General features: G+C 38.0%; 2 long non-coding RNA genes across 3 annotated transcripts; both read right to left on the bottom strand.

Moving 5' to 3' along the window:
• Nucleotides 1-6,375: 6,375 nt before the first annotated feature.
• On the bottom strand, nucleotides 6,376-9,036 carry LOC145801263 (uncharacterized). Of its 2 annotated transcripts, none has more exons than XR_014342463.1 (2): nucleotides 7,102-9,036; nucleotides 6,376-6,640 (listed from the first exon to the last, which is right to left on the bottom strand). It is a non-coding gene; the product is annotated as an uncharacterized LOC145801263 (long non-coding RNA). The 2 variants fall into 2 exon arrangements; XR_014342462.1 differs by having other exon boundaries at nucleotides 6,376-6,636.
• Nucleotides 9,037-17,612: 8,576 nt separating this feature from the next.
• LOC145801262 (uncharacterized) lies at nucleotides 17,613-18,687 on the bottom strand. The gene is made up of 2 exons (XR_014342461.1): nucleotides 18,337-18,687; nucleotides 17,613-17,871 (listed from the first exon to the last, which is right to left on the bottom strand). It is a non-coding gene; the product is annotated as an uncharacterized LOC145801262 (long non-coding RNA).
• Nucleotides 18,688-23,461: the final 4,774 nt, after the last annotated feature.

The raw sequence follows: 23,461 nt of genomic DNA, 5'->3' as shown, positions 1-23,461 counted from the left end.
ATTTGGAACAAAACATCTCATGTTTGTTTGTGAAAATGGGTTGAATTTGTCACCCTCAAGTGGGCTTAGAAATGCGGATTTACCACCCTCAAGTGGGCTTAAAACAACATGATTTGCCACTCCGCAAAGTGGGCTTAAAACTCACATTTTGATGAATTATTCCAATTCAAGTAATGAAGCCTTCATCCACGGGCATTCATACAGTTACACCAATTAAGCAAATAGCCTCATGGCAAGCATGCTATCATGGCAGTCACTTACACACATGCAAGGATGCTAAAACGAAAACACTTACAGTGTACTCCGAGCCAAAACAGAAAACTAGTTAGAAATATGCATGACCCTAACTATGTCAAGTGCCTAATGCAACACATGCAATAATGCAACTAAAATAGGCTCGGCTGTCTAAGATGGCATATGAATGCAACAATTCATAACATGTTGTTAAACACGTATTCAAGAAAGTGTATTGAAATACGATGCAGTTTGTATGGTGTGCCGAGACCAGTGCATGTAAAACAAATGAATGATGCACGCGTGCAAGCATAAGGTATGCTAATTGAAAATGATCCTAAACTAATCATCGAAAGCGGTTAAGTAAAAGGGAGAAAGACGTGGGATTGGAAGACATTCACACACACACGCACCCTTATTACAAATCATAACTAATTAACTATCTAGTTAACTAATTACAAACACAAATGAATAGCTAAACACATTAACTATTTAAGTATAGAACCAACGAGTTAACCATCTAAGAAAAACAGTAAAAAGGAGCCTCGGGGCGGGGGATGCATGCATGCTTGATCAGCTTCCTCCCGAAAATCCGTCGCCTTGCCACCGGTTGCCTTTGTTTGCATTCACCTTGATTCTTAAACACCAAACCAATCTCCAGGTTGTTTCTGCTCCAGAACCAGAATAACTTTGGACCACCTCTAAGCCTAAGAGCTGTAGGCCACTTAAAGAGGCTGTAGGCCACTTAAAATGACCGGTAGGCCACTTGCTCTGGCCGGTCGGCCACTTGCTCTGGCCAGTCGGCCACTTGCTCCTACACACTCCAATTTTGCTACGAACAGAGTACAAAAGGGACAAAGCAAGGTATTTTCAGGGTATATGTGTACAACCACCCTCCTTATGATTTCTCAAGCTCAAAGGAGTGTGGTACTTAGCTCTCAGGCCACCAACCGAGTATCGCAATGCACGATGGTCGAGAAGCTCAGTTTGTACAAGTCAATGAATGCACAAATAACACACAAGACTCAAGAGGCCTCCACCCTATCATGCACAATCAAGGGGACGACGACCAGGAAATGAGGCATATTTCACCACTTTGAGTATGAAACGTCCCTCATTTCTCGTGTTTGGACTAACGTCCGATCCAAACACGTGCAATGCAACACACATGCAAACAACATGCTTATCTATCAATGTTAGAGTGGCATGCACAAGGCTCTATCATGTAAGCAATGCATGCAAAACAATGTTGAGGGACCAAGAGCACTAAATCAAGTGAAGATCATCACACATTAGGCATGCACTATCAATCTCAAATGGTCAAACCACACATGGACAGACCTAAGATGCTAAAACAGTGGCACAATCATGCTGAAAATGAAGTACCAAAAGCTACAACAACATGCTCATGCATTGGCTCGCAAGCTAGACATTAAACACAACTCTCAAACACAATGAAGAAGTGACAAACAAGAGAGTATGGCAGAGATGTAGGCACTGAAATTGCATACCAAATGATGCTATAACATGCAAACATATAAAGCATGCTAAAGGCCCCAAAACTCAAGGCTAGCAAGGCCAACTACACCATAGCTATATCAAGCATGAGCCACATGACCAAGACCACTCAAATTAAACCTAAAGCATGCTAAATTAGAGCCAAAAACATGCTGGAGTGAAGCAAACGCATGCTAGAATGAAAGGCCAAAACAACAAGCATGCAAGGCTAATGGGTAAAATTGCACTCAAGAAGCATGCAAGAGATAACCAAACCAGCCAAAAATAGAGTTATATCATGGCAAATCAGTGGCAAAAACATGCTCAAACTAAGGCTCAAAAGACTAGAAAATCATGCTCCTTTGGTAGCTCACAAATAAGGCATAAAGGCACAACTCTCAAAAGCTCTCACGGAGTGAAAGAAGTGAGAACATGACACATGTATATGCTTTGAAATTACATGCTAAATGATGACAAAATATGCAACCATCACAAATATAGCATGCTAAGGTGCCCAAAACTCAAGACTAGCTAAGGCACTTGCACCATAGCCATATCAAGCAAGCCCCAAAGGACCAAGAGCACTCAAAACAATCCTAAGGCAGGTTAAAACAATGCTAGAAACATGATGGAGTGTAGCCAAACAAGCTAGAATGGTAAGCCAAAACAACAAGCATATTAAGCTAGTAAGCAAAATTTACACTATAAGTGTAAGAAGCATGCAGGAAGTGGCCATGCTAGCCACAAACAGAGGTAAAACATGTTAAAAAAGTCACAAAAACATGCTTAGATCAAGTCAAGGTATGGTAGAAAAAGATGCTCAAGTACGAGGCCATCAACACAAGCAATCAAGACACAAGGAGAGGGGATGACCCCCTCCTATTTTGGACCTCAAAACACACTTTCCACCACTGAAATTCCTTTGGAATTCAGTGGTTAAAAGGTCAAGAGAAGGTGATCTCAAAGGCCTTAAGAGATGGCTCAAAGCAAAATAAAACAAGCCACCAAAGGGGGGAGACCACCCCTAACTCAAACAAGGCCTCAAACAAACATTTTAAACACTTAAAAACAAAGCTTTTTGTAGTTGAAATCTAATCCTAAAACAGCATGCAAAGGTGGCTAAGCTTGTGTACAAAAACAAGCTTAAAAGAGGAAATTACTCACCCTTGAAGCATAACTTCAAAAACAACAACTTCTGAGGCAAAATCAGCTTTTTTAGCTCCAAAAATACCTCAAGAAACTTTAGCTCCAATGTCAAGATGTTTGGCTAAGAGGTTGTAGGCAAAATATGACAAAAACAATCACTTTCAAGCACTATAAGACACAATATAGAGAGAGAGGGGAAGAATTCTAGAGAGAGAGTCAAAATTGCTTCTAAAAATTCTGAACCTCTAAGAAGGGAGAGAGAGCTTCCCTTATATAAGCAATGGAAGTTAAAGCTTCCTTGAAAGCTTAGAGCTTGCCTTCATCCATCCATACACGTGTATGGAGGATGGCTCAGTGAGCCACAGTTGGCTCAAAATATCTAAAAATATTTGCAAAAATAGAGAAATGGCCGTAGGCCACCTCAAGTGGCCTACAGGGGGAAAAAGTGGCCTACAACCACGAAAAGTGGCCGACAGCCTCTCCCCTCTCTCTAGGCAAGGGAGAATAAGGTATGACACAAAAACAAACCAAAAAGAAGAGAGTTAAGAGGCCACAAAACAAGGCACTCAGCCGGAGGCCCCGAAAACTAGCTTACGGGCCACTACAAATGGCCTACAAGAGGGAAAAGTAGCCTACAACTACAAAAAGTGGCCTACAGGCCTCTCTCCCACCAGGCAAAGGGTAACAAGCTATGGTCCAAAAACAAACCAAAAGGAAGGGATCCAAGAGGCACCAAGACAAGGCGCTCAGCCGAAAGCTCCTGAAACTAGCCTACCGACAAGTGGCCTACAAGGGGGAAAAGTAGCCTACAACTACAAAAAGTGGCCTCTCTCTCCCTCCAGGCAAAGACACCAAGGCATGGTCCAAAAACAAGGCAAAAAAGAAGAGAGTTAAGAGGCCCCGAGACAAGGCGCTCAGCCAAAAACCCCAAAAACTCATAACGAACACAAACATACGTAATCACCGAGTGCACCAACGATGATATCAAAGTCTTGAGGTCGGTCAAAAATGGGGTGTCTACAGTAGGTCCGCTTTCAATTCTGGAAAGAGTGAGTCTAGTGGCTTATCGTGTTGCCCTTCTACTGAGTATGGACCAAATACATCACGTGTTTCATGTATCAATGTTACGGGGTTACCTCCAAGATCCATCCCATATTATAGACTACTGCCAGATTGCTTTGGATGACAACTTGATCTATAAACAGAAACCGACTCAAATTTTGGATCGACAAGTGAAATAGCTACGGAACAAGACAATTCCAATGGTGAAAGTTGAATGGCTGGAACACTACGGGAAAGAAGCCACTTGGGAAAGGGAAGAGGAAATGAAACGACGGTATCCGGAGTTATTTTTACCTTGAGGTAAAATAAGTTTGAGGGACTAAACTTCTGAAAGAGGCGAAGAGTGTAATAGCCCGACCCTCTCATATTTTTTAATTCCCTCATTATATGTGTGTTTATGTGTTTAATGTGAAAGTCCATGTTTTAATGTGTGAATTCCAAGTTTATAAATTTATATATGTCGGTTATGAGAAAATCTGTTGAAGTTACAACCTTTGGACAGAAAATTGAAAGCCTTAGAGGCGTGATAAATCGAAATTGACTTTACAATTATGATGAGCATGATTTTTAGAACATAATATGAAGTTTTGTAAAAATTTGATTCGTAATGAATTAATTGGATTTATTGAGGCTCAACTTATAACTCAGCTTGACTTAGGCTTAAAGAAGTTTAACCCTTGGTGTAGTATAGATATAGAAGAGCCTTATATGAGATTTAGACTCAACAAACATAAAAATACCTCCTGGGAAGAGTTCTAGAGAAAGAAAAAAGAGAAAAGAGAGAAGAAGAATAAAGTTCAACACAGGAGCTTGGAATTTGGGGATTCAAGGGGGAAATGAAGACAATAGCTCAAGGTATGTGTAAGTCACTTAGAATACTCTAATCCTTCTTCAATTGGTTAAAATCAAGCCTTAAGATGAAGTTTCTTACATGTATATAAGTTAGGGTTTGTGGATTATGATTGTGATTGAATACTTCTCATGAAATTAAGATGGATTCCTCACATTTGTTTGATTTAAGAGTTGATTTCCTCATTTTTAGTTTGATTTGAGGTTGATTGTGAGAACTTGACTTGTAATCTTGTGCCCTTAAACTTATGTAAGCATATATAACTATGTATATCATGAAAAGATGGAAGAAATGAAAGAATTATGAAAATTAGGAAATTGTATGTCAAATTAAAAAAAGTTTGATTTCATTAAGCTTCAGTTTCATGTTTATTATAGACATATGTCATTTATGTCATGTTTTTGAAACGAAATTGCTTGAATTGAACCTTAAAAATGAGTTGGGAAAGCTTGAATTTGTTGGCTTTTCGGACTGCACAAATAGAGCCCAAGAGCGCACTTGCGGGGCTCACAGTCGCACATGTGGGATGCACAACCACATGTGTAGAAAATAGGGGAGGCAAGTTAGGCATTCTAAGATAAAAGCACGTGCGGGGCCACACGTGCAGCACACTGTAACATGCCCGGGGGGTACCCGCGCGCGTTAAACAGTTCGGACCCCCGAGATCTCTTCGATCTATTCTCACGAGTGCAATGTGAAACATAGATGAGAGTCCAGTTTTGGCAACTTTTATTGAAAATCCATTTTATTACAATTTTGTCAAAAATGGACTGCGTCATCAGATCTCAGAGTCGCCACCTAATATTTATTTTGGGAAAATTAGGAAACCCATGACTCGTGCCAAAGCTACTGTTCGTCGTAACCAAGGATACTTGGCTCGGAACCTTAGGTATGAGAGGGGAAGGTCAATAATGAGCACCCCCGCCCACCCGATCAAAGATCGGCCTTTACTAACCATGATATGAAATTTATTTTATTTATATGTTCATGTTCTGATTAGTTAATAAATCCTAAAATTTACTATGTGAAGCATACAAGTATAGACTATGCCATTCATTTTGGAACAATTTGATATCATGCATTTTGAAAGAGTTTTGACGATGTACAACCCAAATAAATTGAGTTTACAAGCATGAAAAATCAACATCATTCCAAATTAAGCGACACAACCTCCATCCACTGGCATTCATAGAGTTATATCACATAAGCAACTAGCCTCATGGTAGAATGCTAGACATAGTAAGAAAAACACGCACACATGGGATGCTAAAGCATAAAAACTCACATGTTTGATGTCCCACGAACAAGCTGCAAAACAAAGTTAGTAAAATATGCATGATCTTATATACAAAACCCTAATGCAATTCACTCATGAGATGCAACTAAAGATTCGGCTTCTAAAATATGATATGTGAATCATCTCAAGAACATGAGGTAGCGCACATAATCACATAGGAATTGATTAAATCCACAAATGCAAACTTAGCCGAATCAAGATGCATGAAACATGGATGCAAAGCATAACTATGATGAAAAATAAATATGATGTTTATGTACAAATAAAGAAAGCAAGTAAAAGAACGGGATGGAAAGAAGCGGGGCGGGGAATTATTACAACATTTTAAAGAATAATTACAAACCGAATTAGAGAGGGATGAGGAGAATATTACAACAAAATAAAAACCTCACAATACACTCAAAATAAAATAAATAAATAAAATAAAAGCTTCATGTTCTTTAGAACCGCCGGCGGAAATTGGCCAATATTGGAAGATTACGCCATCTTGTTCGGAAGAAGCTAACCGACCGGCCAAATAGGCCGGCCGGCGAACTAGGCCAAGCAAAACCTGTCTTGTTGCAAAACCAAGAAAAGGAACAAACAAAAAAAAAATATGTAGGTGGCTCAACTAACCACTACCGGTTAGATTAAAAAAGAAAATAAATATAAAATAAAATAAAATAAGTGCAAACTCACAATATAAACCTAAAGCAATAAAACAAATATAAGATAGAACATGCAAGATTATAACAGAACTAATATGAGACTAATACACGAAAAAAAATAAATGTGAGGTAAAACATGCAAGATTACAACAAAACTAATATGAAATTAAAGTATGCGAATAAAAATAAATAAATAATTATGAGCTAAACAAACCACTAGGATTATAACAACATACTATGAAATATAAAGTAAGAAAATAAATATGAGATAAACAACTACTTGGATTATAACAAAACACAATGAAATAAGAAGTAAGAAAATAAATATAAGATACAAAATATAAGAAAATGAAAGATTAAAAATTCACCTTCCAAAGAAAGATTGGACTTCTTGATTTCCAAACTTCCTCTTGATTACCCTCAAGTGTAGGAAGTGTGTTCTCAAATCCTTAATTCAAAATTATGGAGTTTATGGAGTTTGTGGTATGAAAAGTGGTTAACTCTCTAGTTTTTTTTTCACTTTCAATCACTAAACATTCTTCCTTATGGTCGAGGCAATTGATCTTTGGCTATATCAGACTTTTTGGAGTGGTTTTGGTGTATGGAAATGAGGAATTTCAGCAGCTATGGAAGGTATGAGGTGTATATGGAAGATAGGAATATTTTTGGTTCAAAAACTCAATTTTTCTCTCTTTTTTCACCCTTTTCTCACTCCTTTCTCTTCAATTTCGTGGTCCTCCTCCTCTCTTACAATATGATCATTCTATATAGGCAATGAGGGAGAGTAAAGGTCAAAAAGAAGGTGGGAGACAAGGTGGGAGACAAGAATGTGATAGGAGGGCAAATTTTCAAGGTGGTTGCATAGGATACTCCTTTATGGATGCAAAAAAAACCTCTTTTTGACAATGGAGGATGATTAGGTATAATGGAGGATGAGTGGATGCACTTGAATGGCTCAAAAAATAGGTAAATGGGTTGCCCCAACCGAACCAAAACCAAGAAAAATGGGCTATTGTTGTTTTGGGTCGAATCAACAAAATCTGCTTTTAAGCCCAACTTCAAATGGACATATCTCCGCCATATGGACTTGGTTTTAGGCAGTTCTTGGGTCTAAATTGAAGCCCCAGAAGTCTACTTTCCAATGGTGGTGGCCTCACATTTAAATTCCAAGTGTATAAAGAGATATGCCTAATTTAGTGAAGGCTGCTCATTTCCTTCTTAATGATTTGATACTCATCCTTTTCCTAAACCTGCTTTCTTTCATCCCCTCCTATTTCCTTCAACTCCAAACCTATAAAGAAGATATTTTTAAATATTTTTCAAAAATTTCACCTCCCTTCCATTTATTTCCAGTTTGTCCTTTTTACTGAAAAGTGCAATATTTTAATCGAAATGGGAGCCTCGGGACATCGTAGAAACATTTAAAAAAAAACATATTTTGAAAAGAGGGTTTTAAGGTCTAAAATAGTTTGGCCAAAAAATGGGTGAAGGTTGGGATTAAAACTTAAATTCCATCTTTCTTACTGAGAATTTTGTGAGAAACACATTCTAATTGTCATCATCGGGTAATCAAAAGAAAGCGCCCAAGTCTTAGGGCCGGTCAAAAATGGGGTGTCTACAGTTGCCCCTCTTTGACAGAGCTGAAAGTCATTTCATGACGTGAGTGAATGTCAAAGCCCAAAGACGACCCTTTTGACAAGGCCGTAAGACTTGGGCAAGCAAACAAGATACAATGCAAGTGGTTGAACCCGAAGGTTGCCTACGTATCCTTTTGCAAGGAATCAAACCAGCGTAGTTCAGGGGCAGAATGCAAGTGACATGCTCAAAATGCAGTTTGAAGGTTGGACTTACACGGTTCGCGAAGCCAGTTGTTTGAAAATTCATGATTATGCAATGCAATACCATGCCATGGAGTGATGATAAAGATATGAAGATGACAACAATGGAGAGGCAAGCTTCGTGCAAATGATATGAAATATAACAGGGGATGCATTGCATTAAATGTGCCACAAGATCACATGCAAATGTGTCACGGAGAAAGGGAAGGTTTTAACCATGGAGAACAACAATGGTGTAACCAACAGGCATACCTAACCGTATTTAATACAGAAAGGGGGAAGGTTTTAACCAGAGAAAATGACAATGGTGTAACCAACAGGCATATCTCAGCGTATTTTATACGGAGAGAGGGAAGGTTTTAACCAAGGAGAACAACAATGGTGTAACCAACAGGCGTACCTAACCGTATTTTATACGGAGAGGGGGAAGGTTTTAACCAGAGAAAATGACAATGGTGTAACCAACAGGCGTACCTAACCGTATTTTATACGGAGAGGGGGAAGGTTTTAACCAGAGAAAATGACAATGGTGTAACCAACAGGCGTATCTCAACGTATTTTATACGAAGAGAGGGAAGGTTTTAACCAATGAGAATGACAATGGTGTAACCAACAGGCGTATCTCAACGTATTTTATACGAAGAGAGGGAAGGTTTTAACCAATGAGAATGACAATGGTGTAACCAACAGGCGTACCTAGCCGTATTTTATACGGAGAGGGGGAAGGTTTTAACCAGAGAGAATGACAATGGTGTAACCAACAGGCGTATCTCAACGTATTTTATACGAAGAGAGGGAAGGTTTTAACCAATGAGAATGACAATGGTGTAACCAACAGGCGTACCTAACCGTATTTTATACGGAGAGGGGGAAGGTTTTAACCAAGTAGAAAATGACAATGGTGTAACCAACAGGCGTATCTCAACGTATTTTATACGGAGAGAGGGAAGGTTTTAACCAGAAAATGACAATGGTGTAACCAACAGGCGTACCTAACCGTATTTTATATGGAGAGGGGGAAGGTTTTAACCAAGTAGAATGACAATGGTGTAACCAACAAGCGTACCTAGCCGTATTTTATACGGAGAGGGGGAAGGTTTTAACCAGAGAGAATGACAATGGTGTAACCAACAGGCGTATCTCAACGTATTTTATACGAAGAGAGGGAAGGTTTTAACCAATGAGAATGACAATGGTGTAACCAACAGGCGTATCTCAACGTATTTTATACGAAGAGAGGGAAGGTTTTAACCAATGAGAATGACAATGGTGTAACCAACAGGCGTACCTAACCGTATTTTATACGGAGAGGGGGAAGGTTTTAACCAAGTAGAAAATGACAATGGTGTAACCAACAGGCGTATCTCAACGTATTTTATACGGAGAGAGGGAAGGTTTTAACCAGAGAAAATGACAATGGTGTAACCAACAGGCGTATCTCAACGTATTTTATACAGAGAGAGGGAAGGTTTTAACCATGTAAACGTCACATCCTAACATGTTTCACGTGAAAGGAGTAAAGGTGGATTCGAAATCCAAACGCGTCTCACGCAAGTGGAAGAAGGTATGGTAGAATGACAAGGGGTAACCTCTACATGTAGAAGCCACCGATGCTGCTTTTCTTCCTGATCATATTCACAACTTTCCCTATTCTCCAACGGGGTGACAGACTAGGTTGGTTCAGTATCCAGAATTGAGGCGCATACACGCTACCTCAACCTATGGGGCTGCCATACAGATTTCAAGCCGGGGATACACCCCTGGGTATTTAAACCAGACTTTAGTCTCGGAAATTCCAAACCTTTTGCATTCTAGGCATCGCCATTCGAACTCTAGTTTCCACCGTCGCAGTTGGTCTCTTAGGAACTCATTGCAATCATAGGCAGGTGGCTATACCAGACCATTTGAAGTCGTTCGGGCACGACAAACATCAAAGGAATTGCACCTTCAGAGGATTTAAGGTCTCCTAGACCTAGGGAGTGCACAAGATGGTGTGATGCGCAAGATAGCGCGATTAAATTGAAATTGCACAAGACAGTGTGATGGAATCGAAATTGTGTGGTAGGTGCTTTATTGTGCGTTAGATGCACAGAATGTAAGGAGGAAAGATGGTGTAAACACCAGGCACACCTGCTGTTTTTAACCGATTTGCAATCCTAATGCGTCTCACGCGAGAGGAGGAGGGGTGGTGTAAACAGACAGGCTCACCTGCTGTTTTTAACCGGGCTGGTGTAAACAGATAGGCACACCTGACTGTTTTTAACCAATTTGAGTGAATGCGCAGAATAGCGTAATGCAGCACAATGCGGGTGCACAAGACAGTGCGATATGGGTGAATGCGCAAGATAGCACAATACGGGTGCACAAGACAGTGCGAGTGGGGGGTGCACAAGATAGTGCGATGTAGGGATGCACAAGATAGTGCGATTGAATTGGATGCACAAGACAGTGCGATGCCCAAGACAGGGCGATTGAATTTGATGATGCACAAGACAGTGCGATTGAATTTGATGCACAAGACAGTGCGATGCCCAAGATAGGGCGATTGAATTTGATGAATTTATGTGGTAGGTGCATGAAGTGAGATTATTGTGCGATAGATGCACAGAATGAAAGAAGGAATTGTATGCTTGAACCAAATACCGTATACATATATTATGTATAGACAAAATACATACAAATACGACAATATACACAGACATGCATATACGGTATACATATATTCATATACAGACAAAAATACACACATATATGTACATACGGTATACATATATACATATACAGATATGTACAGACATATACAAAGACATATGGATATATACATAGATACGGGGAATATTCTGTTTGCAGCCATCAACGGAAAGATACCGTTACTGAGAAGGCATATTCCGTTTGCTGACGTCAACGCACGTACGCAAAACACGCAAAAAAAAAGGAAAATAAAAGCAAAGTGCATAGACACGGGGGTTCGACCCTCCGATCTCAAGTTTGGCCTTCGAGTCCTCGACCACTGAGCCATGCCACTCTTGTGAGAAAATATTCAAACAAATATATATATATATAGGTATACGAGACATATATATACATAAGACCAAAACAAAACAAAAGAAACATTAGTTTGTGGGGTTCGAACCCCTGACCTCGGGCTCAACCTTCCAGCCTTCAACCACTGAGCCAAACCACTGAACCCAAGCCACTCTTGTAACCAAAACGTTCAAACAAATATATATAATACATAGATATACAATATATATACATATATGTATAAATATACAATTCTCCCGCCTCTCTCTCTGTTTTTGTCTCACTCTCTCTTCCGTCATCTTCTTCGAGCGTTGTGTCTGGCGCGCGATTTCAATAATCGCGGCGCCTGACCGACAGGCTATCCAATCGTGCCCCGATTGTCAATGATTATCTCAGCCTTCCTCCCTCTTTGTCTTCTTCTTTGGCTCTCTTCTTAAGTTGAGGCCTGCGAGAGAGAAGCAGAGCCAAAGCCTGCAAACTTTCTCTGCCACCACTCTGCAACCTTTTTTTTTTTGCATTACTCTCCTCTGTCATGGCCTCTTCACATGGTTCTCTCACTCTTTTTCCCGACCTGAACGAGTCCACGATAGAGATGACCAATTCTGACTCCCCTGAACCTCAACCACGGGCTCCTCCTCCTTCCCCTGTTTTCAACTTTCCAGCGATGTCAGTTGAACAAATCATGGCGGCACAGTCTGACATCAAAGCAAACTCATATACACTGAGGTCATGTGTGGAGACCGTGACAGCGGTCTCCAACTTGTCCCGTCGACTGCAGAACAGGACATGTGAAGTACATCGATTGAATGCACAACTTTCTTTACTTCAACATATGTACAAAGATTCTCGAGGGGAAGTTAGTGGCTTGAAGAAACAAATTAAGGAGTTGAAACGACAGGTGACCGTCGCAACTCGTCATGGGACTACCTTTGACGGCCAGCGAGGGATAATCTCCTTCGGAAGCTCTACCAAGGCCGAGGCAGAGTCTTCAAGAGCTTCGAAGAAGTAAAGATGAAGCGAGGCAGCTGATGGTAAAGTCAGGAAACGAAGTTGTGTGCAAATGAAGTCGGTTGCAATCTTCGCCGCCGGGCTGTTGCCGGAGAAGAAAGAAGAAAAAGATCCCTCTCTCTCTCTTTTTGTTTTTTTGTTTTGTTTTGTTTTGTTTTGTTTTGTTTTTTTGTTTTTTTTTTTGTTTTGTTTTTGTTTTTATTTTTTATTTTTTTGTGTTTTGTTTTTGTTTTGTTTTTTTTTTTTTTGTTTTGTTTTGTGTCTCTGTGATCGGGGATGTCCTCCCCTGACTACAATAAAATCAGTTTAGTTTTTGCACATCGAGGGCGTGACTGGCATATCACTTTGAACTTGAAAACATTTTTGTTTGATTGAATTTGAGAGTGATTGAATTTTGAACTCTGAATTGAACGTTGATTCTATACTGACCCATACTGACCTAAATCAAAGAATGACTTAACGAAAGAAAAACGAAACAAAACAATCCAAACATACTTATATACATTGACTGGTATGAAAGGAACTTAAAAAAAAACAAGACTCTGGAACACAACCATTGAGCCTAAGTGATTCTGCAGTTTATCCTGATGGGTTGAAATTGAAACTGGGCCGACCAAAACGTTGGCTGACGAACTCATGATCTAGCCAAAGAGTTGGCCAAGGAACTTCATGACTCAAGTGGTGGAGAAGATAGAATCTCTAACTCGACTATGCCCCTAATTCATTACCTTGAAATTTTATTTTATTTTTTTGATTTTTTTTCATAAAAATGTTTTGATCAACAGACAGTTAGATTAGCATACTTATTCAATTTTCTGTTTCAAATCATGTAAGTTAAACTGTAAGCACTGAAAATTTTCCCTTTTCAAATCCAAAGAATGGTCCAAGTTTTGCAAAAATAGAACAATTTTTGAGAAAAATTAGTCAGCTTCATTCAAATTAATCAAAACCTATTTTTGCAAATGGCCACTACTCAACTAACATGGAATCAACCATTGGGGTGCATAGCCCCAAGCCAAATAACCCTGAATTGGTTTTGTAGCAACGATGATAACCGAACCGAGCCGATCCGAATCGAATGAAACTGAGCAGAACGGGACCGAACCGAACCGCCAAACTGAACCAAACTGAACCAAGTTGAATTGAACAACTGAACTGAGCAGAACGAAGATACACCAATCAACACGAATAGGACAACCAAGTCGACTAAAGATACACCAATCAAATATGGACGAAATGAATGAGTTAACAAAAATTATTGGGGCCGAACTTCAAGATGAAGCTACCTACGTATCCTCAAGATAGGAATCAGGCCATCGTAGTTCGGGCTGAGGGTTACTCGGGTATTGACACTCTCCTTTTGTGCTCTAACTTTTGCCAAAGCCGCCCTTTCGGGTTTTCAACCTTGCGAGCTTTTCATTTTTTCATTTTTCTATATTTTTTTTTAATTTTTTTTTTTTTTCATTTTGTTCATTTCATTTTTTTTTCTATATATATTTTTTTGTTTTTCTGCTCTAACTTTTGCCTGGGTCTCCCTTCCGGATTTTCAGCCCAGCGAGCCTCTCAAGGGTTACTTTCAGTTTAACTTGTCCATGTTGATTGGATGTAAAATCTCTAGGCTATCTATAAGAACGACTGCTACACTTGACCAGTAGATATGATGATGTAGGGACTAGGTTAATTGGGTTTGAATTTGCCCCTAGTGTTGCCCCTAGTGTAGTGGATAGGAACTCGACTGTCCTTCAATAATAAAGTTCATTCTCTCAAATTATGGGTTTTGCCTTTCTGTGCGATCTTCTTTGGGAAACGATTCAGTTTTAACTCTTTGATCACATCCAACCTTTCCTAGTTTAAGGGCTGCTTCAAATCTACATCACATCAGACCTTCTTGCCCCTAGTTCAAGGGTTGCTTCCAATCTGAATCACTGGCCCTACATAGTTCTGGCTAAGGTTCACTCGGGTATTGACACTCTCCTTTTACGCTCTAACTTTTGCCAAAGTCGCCCTTTCGGGTTTTCAACCTTGCGAGCTTTTCATTTTTCTTTTTATTTTTTATTTTTTTTTTTTGTGCTCTAACTTTTGTCTGGGTCGTCCTTCCTAGTTTTCAGCCCAACGAGCCTCTCAAGGGTGGTACCTTATTGCCCCTAATTCAAGGACTGCCTCCATTTCAGCTATGCAAGCCTCACACTTTTGCCCCTAGTTCAAGGGCTGTTTCAAATCGAAATCACATTCTTTGCCCTAAGTTCAAGGGCTGTTTCTAATCTGGATCACATCATTGCCCCTAGTTCAAGGGCTATTTCCGATCTAAATCATATTCGACCTTATTGCCCCTAGTTGAAGGGCAGCCTCCATTTGAATCACATCATGGCCCCTAGTTCAAGGGCTATTTCCAATCTAAATCATATTCGACCTTATTGCCCCTAGTTGAAGGGCTGCCTCCATTTGAATCACATCATGGCCCTAGTTCAAGGGCTATTTCCAATTCGGCTATGCAAGCCTTACACTTTGAATGATCATTGAATACTTCGGATCAAGGTTTGAAAGCTAAGGAGCTAAGGAGGTCGGACCACGAGTCAAGAGGGATCTTATGTTGTATAATCAATTCCAGGCATGTCTTCGTAGGACCACGCAAAAACAGTTTTTGAAATCTTTGAACAAAGTGACTAATCACCCGTACTCTTACGAAGATAAGATAGAACCAATTTGGACCAAGCTAGGATCATTCTCAGTACCCACATTAACAAAAATGATTTTATTCATCAAAGGCTTAGCACACCTCTCTTCTTCTCAGTTGATCAAAATTTGCAAATCCCGAGGAAATTCTTTCTCTTTGTTTTCATCAGAGTTTTGGAAAAACTTTTGAAAAAACTTTGGTCAATGCAATGAATTAAGGCACAGAGAAGTAGGCAGACTCTATGGCATTTTGTTTTTTTTTTTTTTTTTGGTTTTCTGTTTATTGAAAAAAGACTATGACTCAGCAATGGCAATAGACTTTTGACAACATACTCAAAAGAAAATGACAAAGAGGACCTAGACAGGACATAAATGTCTAGGTTAGCACCATCGAAATCAACAGACTCTGACTCATTAGGCTGACTCGAGCCTGACTCTAACTCTACAAACTTGGTGGAGTCAAACTTAGACTCAATACTCAATTCAGAACTCAGAATAAAACCAATCTCAATTTTGCTAGTCAAAGTGTGGACCAGCCACAACATTCAAAATAAATTTCTAGTCAAAGTGTGGGCCAGCCACAACATTCAAAATAAAGCTCGTGCAATCAACAGGTGGTCACTCCCCAATCACAGAGATGGTCGACTTTGTGGGATATCGGCATTTTTTTTTTTTAACAATTTTTTTTTTGATTTTATGTTTTTGTTATTTTTTTTGTTTTTTGAAGTAATGGTGCTAAACTGAACAGCCTGAGCCACTTATTCGAATTTGAGAACCCCTGTATAGATCCAATACATTACACATAAAGCAGGAAAGAGAACAAACACCCCTAAAGAGGGTAGGGTTATCCTTTCCTAGCTTGGAATGATCTAGGGTTTCACTATTCATACAAGCGGTATCATACATCCTAGAAACGGGAAAGCATCCTGTCCTAATTTGAAAGGTACTATAGCTCACCATATGTACAAGGTTGGCTCTACTTTACGGGTTGAAGCCAAGGTGACGTTACCAAAGAGTCCTTTGGGTCATAACCAATAAAGATCCCAGGAAATCAGAAGAGTCAAATAGCCTCTCTTCGGAGTCTGAGAACCTTAGATAGCAAAGCTAGATAGCAGGGCTACATAGCAAAGCTACCCTTTTGACAAATCTCAAAAGGTTACAACACAAGGCCTCTAAAGTATCGTAAAAATAGGTGTAGTGTCACAAAAAGCGTACCTGTGCTCCCACCAGTATCTGGGCAACACAAGGACTTGAAGTGCACCAATGAATGCAATACAATGAACATATAATTGAAAATAAAGGTCATATCATGGAGTTCGAGTCAAGGTTTCATAAAATCCCCAGCAGAGTCGCCAGAAACTGTAACATGCCCGGGGGGTACCCGCGCGCGTTAAACAGTTCGGACCCCCGAGATCTCTTCGATCTATTCTCACGAGTGCAATGTGAAACATAGATGAGAGTCCAGTTTTGGCAACTTTTATTGAAAATCCATTTTATTACAATTTTGTCAAAAATGGACTGCGTCATCAGATCTCAGAGTCGCCACCTAATATTTATTTTGGGAAAATTAGGAAACCCATGACTCGTGCCAAAGCTACTGTTCGTCGTAACCAAGGATACTTGGCTCGGAACCTTAGGTATGAGAGGGGAAGGTCAATAATGAGCACCCCCGCCCACCCGATCAAAGATCAGCCTTTACTAACCATGATATGAAATTTATTTTATTTATATGTTCATGTTCTGATTAGTTAATAAATCCTAAAATTTACTATGTGAAGCATACAAGTATAGACTATGCCATTCATTTTGGAACAATTTGATATCATGCATTTTGAAAGAGTTTTGACGATGTACAACCCAAATAAATTGAGTTTACAAGCATGAAAAATCAACATCATTCCAAATTAAGCGACACAACCTCCATCCACTGGCATTCATAGAGTTATATCACATAAGCAACTAGCCTCATGGTAGAATGCTAGACATAGTAAGAAAAACACGCACACATGGGATGCTAAAGCATAAAAACTCACATGTTTGATGTCCCATGAACAAGCTGCAAAACAAAGTTAGTAAAATATGCATGATCTTATATACAAAACCCTAATGCAATTCACTCATGAGATGCAACTAAAGATTCGGCTTCTAAAATATGATATGTGAATCATCTCAAGAACATGAGGTAGCGCACATAATCACATAGGAATTGATTAAATCCACAAATGCAAACTTAGCCGAATCAAGATGCATGAAACATGGATGCAAAGCATAACTATGATGAAAAATAAATATGATGTTTATGTACAAATAAAGAAAGCAAGTAAAAGAACGGGATGGAAAGAAGCGGGGCGGGGAATTATTACAACATTTTAAAGAATAATTACAAACCGAATTAGAGAGGGATGAGGAGAATATTACAACAAAATAAAAACCTCACAATACACTCAAAATAAAATAAATAAATAAAATAAAAGCTTCATGTTCTTTAGAACCGCCGGCGGAAATTGGCCAATATTGGAAGATTACGCCATCTTGTTCGGAAGAAGCTAACCGACCGGCCAAATAGGCCGGCCGGCGAACTAGGCCAAGCAAAACCTGTCTTGTTGCAAAACCAAGAAAAGGAACAAACAAAAAAAAAATATGTAGGTGGCTCAACTAACCACTACCGGTTAGATTAAAAAAGAAAATAAATATAAAATAAAATAAAAAAAGTGCAAACTCACAATATAAACCTAAAGCAATAAAACAAATATAAGATAGAACATGCAAGATTATAACAGAACTAATATGAGACTAATACACGAAAAAAAATAAATGTGAGGTAAAACATGCAAGATTACAACAAAACTAATATGAAATTAAAGTATGCGAATAAAAATAAATAAATAATTATGAGCTAAACAAACCACTAGGATTATAACAACATACTATGAAATATAAAGTAAGAAAATAAATATGAGATAAACAACTACTTGGATTATAACAAAACACAATGAAATAAGAAGTAAGAAAATAAATATAAGATACAAAATATAAGAAAATGAAAGATTAAAAATTCACCTTCCAAAGAAAGATTGGACTTCTTGATTTCCAAACTTCCTCTTGATTACCCTCAAGTGTAGGAAGTGTGTTCTCAAATCCTTAATTCAAAATTATGGAGTTTATGGAGTTTGTGGTATGAAAAGTGGTTAACTCTCTAGTTTTTTTTCACTTTCAATCACTAAACATTCTTCCTTATGGTCGAGGCAATTGATCTTTGGCTATATCAGACTTTTTGGAGTGGTTTTGGTGTATGGAAATGAGGAATTTCAGCAGCTATGGAAGGTATGAGGTGTATATGGAAGATAGGAATATTTTTGGTTCAAAAACTCAATTTTTCTCTCTTTTTTCACCCTTTTCTCACTCCTTTCTCTTCAATTTCGTGGTCCTCCTCCTCTCTTACAATATGATCATTCTATATAGGCAATGAGGGAGAGTAAAGGTCAAAAAGAAGGTGGGAGACAAGGTGGGAGACAAGAATGTGATAGGAGGGCAAATTTTCAAGGTGGTTGCATAGGATACTCCTTTATGGATGCAAACAAAACCTCTTTTTGACAATGGAGGATGATTAGGTATAATGGAGGATGAGTGGATGCACTTGAATGGCTCAAAAAATAGGTAAATGGGTTGCCCCAACCGAACCAAAACCAAGAAAAATGGGCTATTGTTGTTTTGGGTCGAATCAACAAAATCTGCTTTTAAGCCCAACTTCAAATGGACATATCTCCGCCATATGGACTTGGTTTTAGGCAGTTCTTGGGTCTAAATTGAAGCCCCAGAAGTCTACTTTCCAATGGTGGTGGCCTCACATTTAAATTCCAAGTGTATAAAGAGATATGCCTAATTTAGTGAAGGCTGCTCATTTCCTTCTTAATGATTTGATACTCATCCTTTTCCTAAACCTGCTTTCTTTCATCCCCTCCTATTTCCTTCAACTCCAAACCTATAAAGAAGATATTTTTAAATATTTTTCAAAAATTTCACCTCCCTTCCATTTATTTCCAGTTTGTCCTTTTTACTGAAAAGTGCAATATTTTAATCGAAATGGGAGCCTCGGGACATCGTAGAAACATTTAAAAAAAAACATATTTTGAAAAGAGGGTTTTAAGGTCTAAAATAGTTTGGCCAAAAAATGGGTGAAGGTTGGGATTAAAACTTAAATTCCATCTTTCTTACTGAGAATTTTGTGAGAAACACATTCTAATTGTCATCATCGGGTAATCAAAAGAAAGCGCCCAAGTCTTAGGGCCGGTCAAAAATGGGGTGTCTACACACACCTCTCTGCAAGTGCGGTGAGGAACTTCCGCACGTGCGGGAATTGGGAAAAAATTCTATCAATTTCTGTTACCCATTTCGACCCCCTGAATTTGTTAATGTGTATATTTAATCCGTCTGAAATGCTTAAAAACAAATAAAAAGTGAACAAAATGGAAGAATGATTAAAGTCAAGAAGCTAAGAAAAGAATGCATTGTTTATCAATTTGAGTGTGTGATGTGTAGGTCACTCGCCGGAAAGAACTATTGCACTACCGAATCACTGTGAGTAATAGTAGTGTAACGATATGTTATGACTTATATCTTTCGATCATAAATGGTATGTTTTATACAAGTTATATTTTGTTTGAAATGTTTGAGCATTTGACAACAATGGCATATGAAATAGACTTGAGGTCATTCTGTTTCTGTTATATATGATGGGCCTGAGGCCGTTATGTCTAATATGGATTGTTTATGACTAATGGCCCTAAGGAGGAGGGAATTGGAGACATACCGATGTTCCATCTATCCTATGATGTTCAAAACAACTATTGATATGTTGGGCCTAAGGTTGTTCCGTACTATGTTGGGTCTAAGGCCGTTCCGTATTATGCTGAACCCAAGGCTGTTCCCATTTATATGGGCCCGAGGCCATTCTGGATGTGTTATATATATTCTTCAAGACACATGCTCATTCATGTGAACCTCTTTACATTATTATTACTCATTGAGCCTTGCTCACTCCGTATTTATATATGTTTATGTAGGTGATTAGCTTGGAGGCTAGCCCTAGGTCAACTTCAGGAAACTTTTGATGGACCTATTTTGTTAAGCCTTCACAATTGGAGCCTTTTGTCTTTTGAAGAGTTCCTTTGATGCCATATTTATGTTAAGTCTTTGGTGGCTTTTGTTGAACACTTGGTTAATATGTAAATTTTGGGTTGTGAACCTTTTGTATATACCTATATGACTTGGACTTGTATACAGAAGAACTGTGAACGTGAACTCTTTATATGACATGATTAATCCTGGCATATAAGCATTGCTCAATGGATGTTCTGTTATTTATTTGCTTCTGCTTTAGGCCTTGTTATTGAATTTTGTGAAATTTTTTTTTGAGGTCTAAATACAAGCTGGTCATGGCCTAAACTTTTAGGGGTAGGTTTGGGTCGGGACAGATTCCATCTCAAAGAAAGATTTCTAAAGCTCAAGGTATAAATGTGGAATTAGCTGATGCTACTGGTCTATCACTCAAGGCATCATATGATCTCATTAGTACCCAAGCAGGCGGGAGGGAATTTGTAAGATTCACACGAGAAGACGAAAAGAGCTACTTGCTTGTAAAAAGACAGAGAGACTTGCAATATGGTGAAGCAGGTACTTTGTTGAGATATTTTCATAAGCAAGCAACTAATAATCCTTGTTTTTACTATGTAGTTCAATTGGATGTTGATGAAATGATAACAAATATTTTTTGGGCTAACCAGTAGATGATTACAGATTATGAAAATTTTGGGGATGCAATTTCATTCGACACAACATTTCAAACAAACAAAGAGTATCGACCATTTGCTCTTTTTACTAGCTTTAGCCATTTTAGAATGACAACAATTTTTTGTACCGCATTACTAAATGATGAAACCACAGCATCATTTGAGTGGTTATTTGAAACTTTCTTGCATGCAATGTCAAGGAAAACGCCTAGTACTATTTTGACAGGCCAAGATCAGTCAATGGCTAGGGGAATTTCCTATAGGTTTGATGTTACTCATGGATTGTGTACTTTTCACCTAATGCAAAATGCCTTGAAGCATTTGGGCTATTTGTATAAGGGCAGCTCAATGTTTGGAAGTGACTTTGAAGCTTCCATTTTCGAATATGAAGGTGAAAATGAGTTAGTTAAAGCTTGGAATTCTTTGATTATTAAATACAACTTGGAGGAGAATACATGGATGAAGAAAATTTGCGAATTTAGAGAGAAGTGCGTGTACATGAAATGATCATTTAATGTAGGTATGCGAAGCACCCAACTCAGTGAGCTTGAATGCAAAATTAAAAAAGCACTTAAAATTTGACCATAATATTGTTCAATTCTTTACCCATTTCGATCAAGTTGTTTTAGACAAGCAGTATAATAAAAGTTATGCTATTTATCAATCGAGACAAAAGTTACTAAGAATAAAGATCATGAGTTGTCCCATGTTAGTTCAAACCACAAAACTATATACCCCTCCTATGTTTGACTTATTATTGCATGGCGAGTTTGACAAGTCCCTTTCTTGTCAAGTAAGGAAATGTTGTGAGTTAGATAAAGAAATTAAATATGTGATTGGTTTGTATGGAGAAGATAGAGAGTATATTGTGGTGGGTGCAATAGAATTTGACAATTTAGGAGGCAAAACTCTACAAAATGTTCGTTGTACTTGTCAAAAAATTGAGAGTTTTAGAATTTTGTATGGTCATGCGATTAAAGTGCTCCATCAAATGAATGTTATGGAAATTCCCGAGAGATACTAGTGCAATGGAGGCTACATGCAAAGGATTGTTCATATAAAGACAAAAAAGTTATAGTGAACGACATTGATCCCAAGTTGGTGATATCAACGCATTATAGACATCTTTGTCCTAGAATGGTAAAATCAGCAGCTCGATCATTTGAATATGATACTGTATATGAGTTTGTGGACAATAGTGTTTTTGATTTGTGTGCAAAAGTGGACAATATGATCATTTCACTAAATAGCTCAAATGCTTTAAGTAGTGGAGGCCCGATTGACATGAGATTAAATGATATTGATCCAAATTTTGAAACGGTTAAGGGTTTGAAAAATAAGGACAATGTACAAAAAAGTGGTGGTAGATTAAAGCCTTGGCATGAGAACATTGAAAAGAGTACAAAAGTTGTTTCACGACCTTGCATCACTCATGTATTAATCTCATTTAGCTATGTAATTTCTATATATATATATATATATATATATTTTTAAAAATATTTATCTTACTTTGTGCAATGTACTTATAAATACTTTAAAACATTCGTAGAATATTGACTAGTGCAGCAACAATATAGATGTCCAAAATTCATCTTCAAACCAACCACATGTGATTTTTTCTTTTATTTTTATTTATAATATATGGTGAAAATGTAATGATAATGACACATTGTATTTACTTATAATTATTTAGGATGTTTAGACACCTTATTTGTCACAAATGATGAATTATGGGTGTATTCTTTTCATGCATGACGTTAACTGTCCACCATCACACCCATAGTCGGTGCTTTTGTCTTCCCAAGTATCATATAGTCCACCAATTTCTTAGGTATTTAATGTACTTACATTTGAAGAAAAAAAACAATACATAGTTAATAAGTCTTATTCTAAATACATTTTCTTATGTACTTTTTTTTTTCCCAGGAAATTTCAGGTGATCCAATAGTGCAAACTCTCATGGAGGCTTCCTCATGTTTGGACAATGATGAATTTGTTAATTTCTCTAGCAAGTCACAATCACCCACACAAAATTGAAAGAGATGACACTTGATTAACATGTAACTATTGCCTTATCATTACTGTACTTTTTTTTTACATTCCAGAAATATTGGGCTCAATCATATTATTGTTTATTCATTTTAATGATTTTGAAATTTTAATTTTGGATGATTTGGTATGTGAAGGAATTGGATTTAGAATGATATTGAATATTGAATTTGTTGGTTGGTTCACAGTTTGAATTCAACTTTGTTTTTTTTTTTTGATTTAATTTAGTTGTTACAATTATATATATATATATATATATGGTAGCTACATGTACTTTTTGTATTATACGGTTGTTATAGGTTGTATAATTGAAGTACCATTTGTTTCTGTAGAAATTAGTATACTAT

This window comes from Camellia sinensis, chromosome 10, assembly GCF_055761805.1.
Source record: "Camellia sinensis isolate YWXY chromosome 10, ASM5576180v1, whole genome shotgun sequence".
Taxonomy (NCBI): domain Eukaryota; kingdom Viridiplantae; phylum Streptophyta; class Magnoliopsida; order Ericales; family Theaceae; genus Camellia; species Camellia sinensis.
This window is presented reverse-complemented; position numbering and strand designations above follow the sequence as displayed.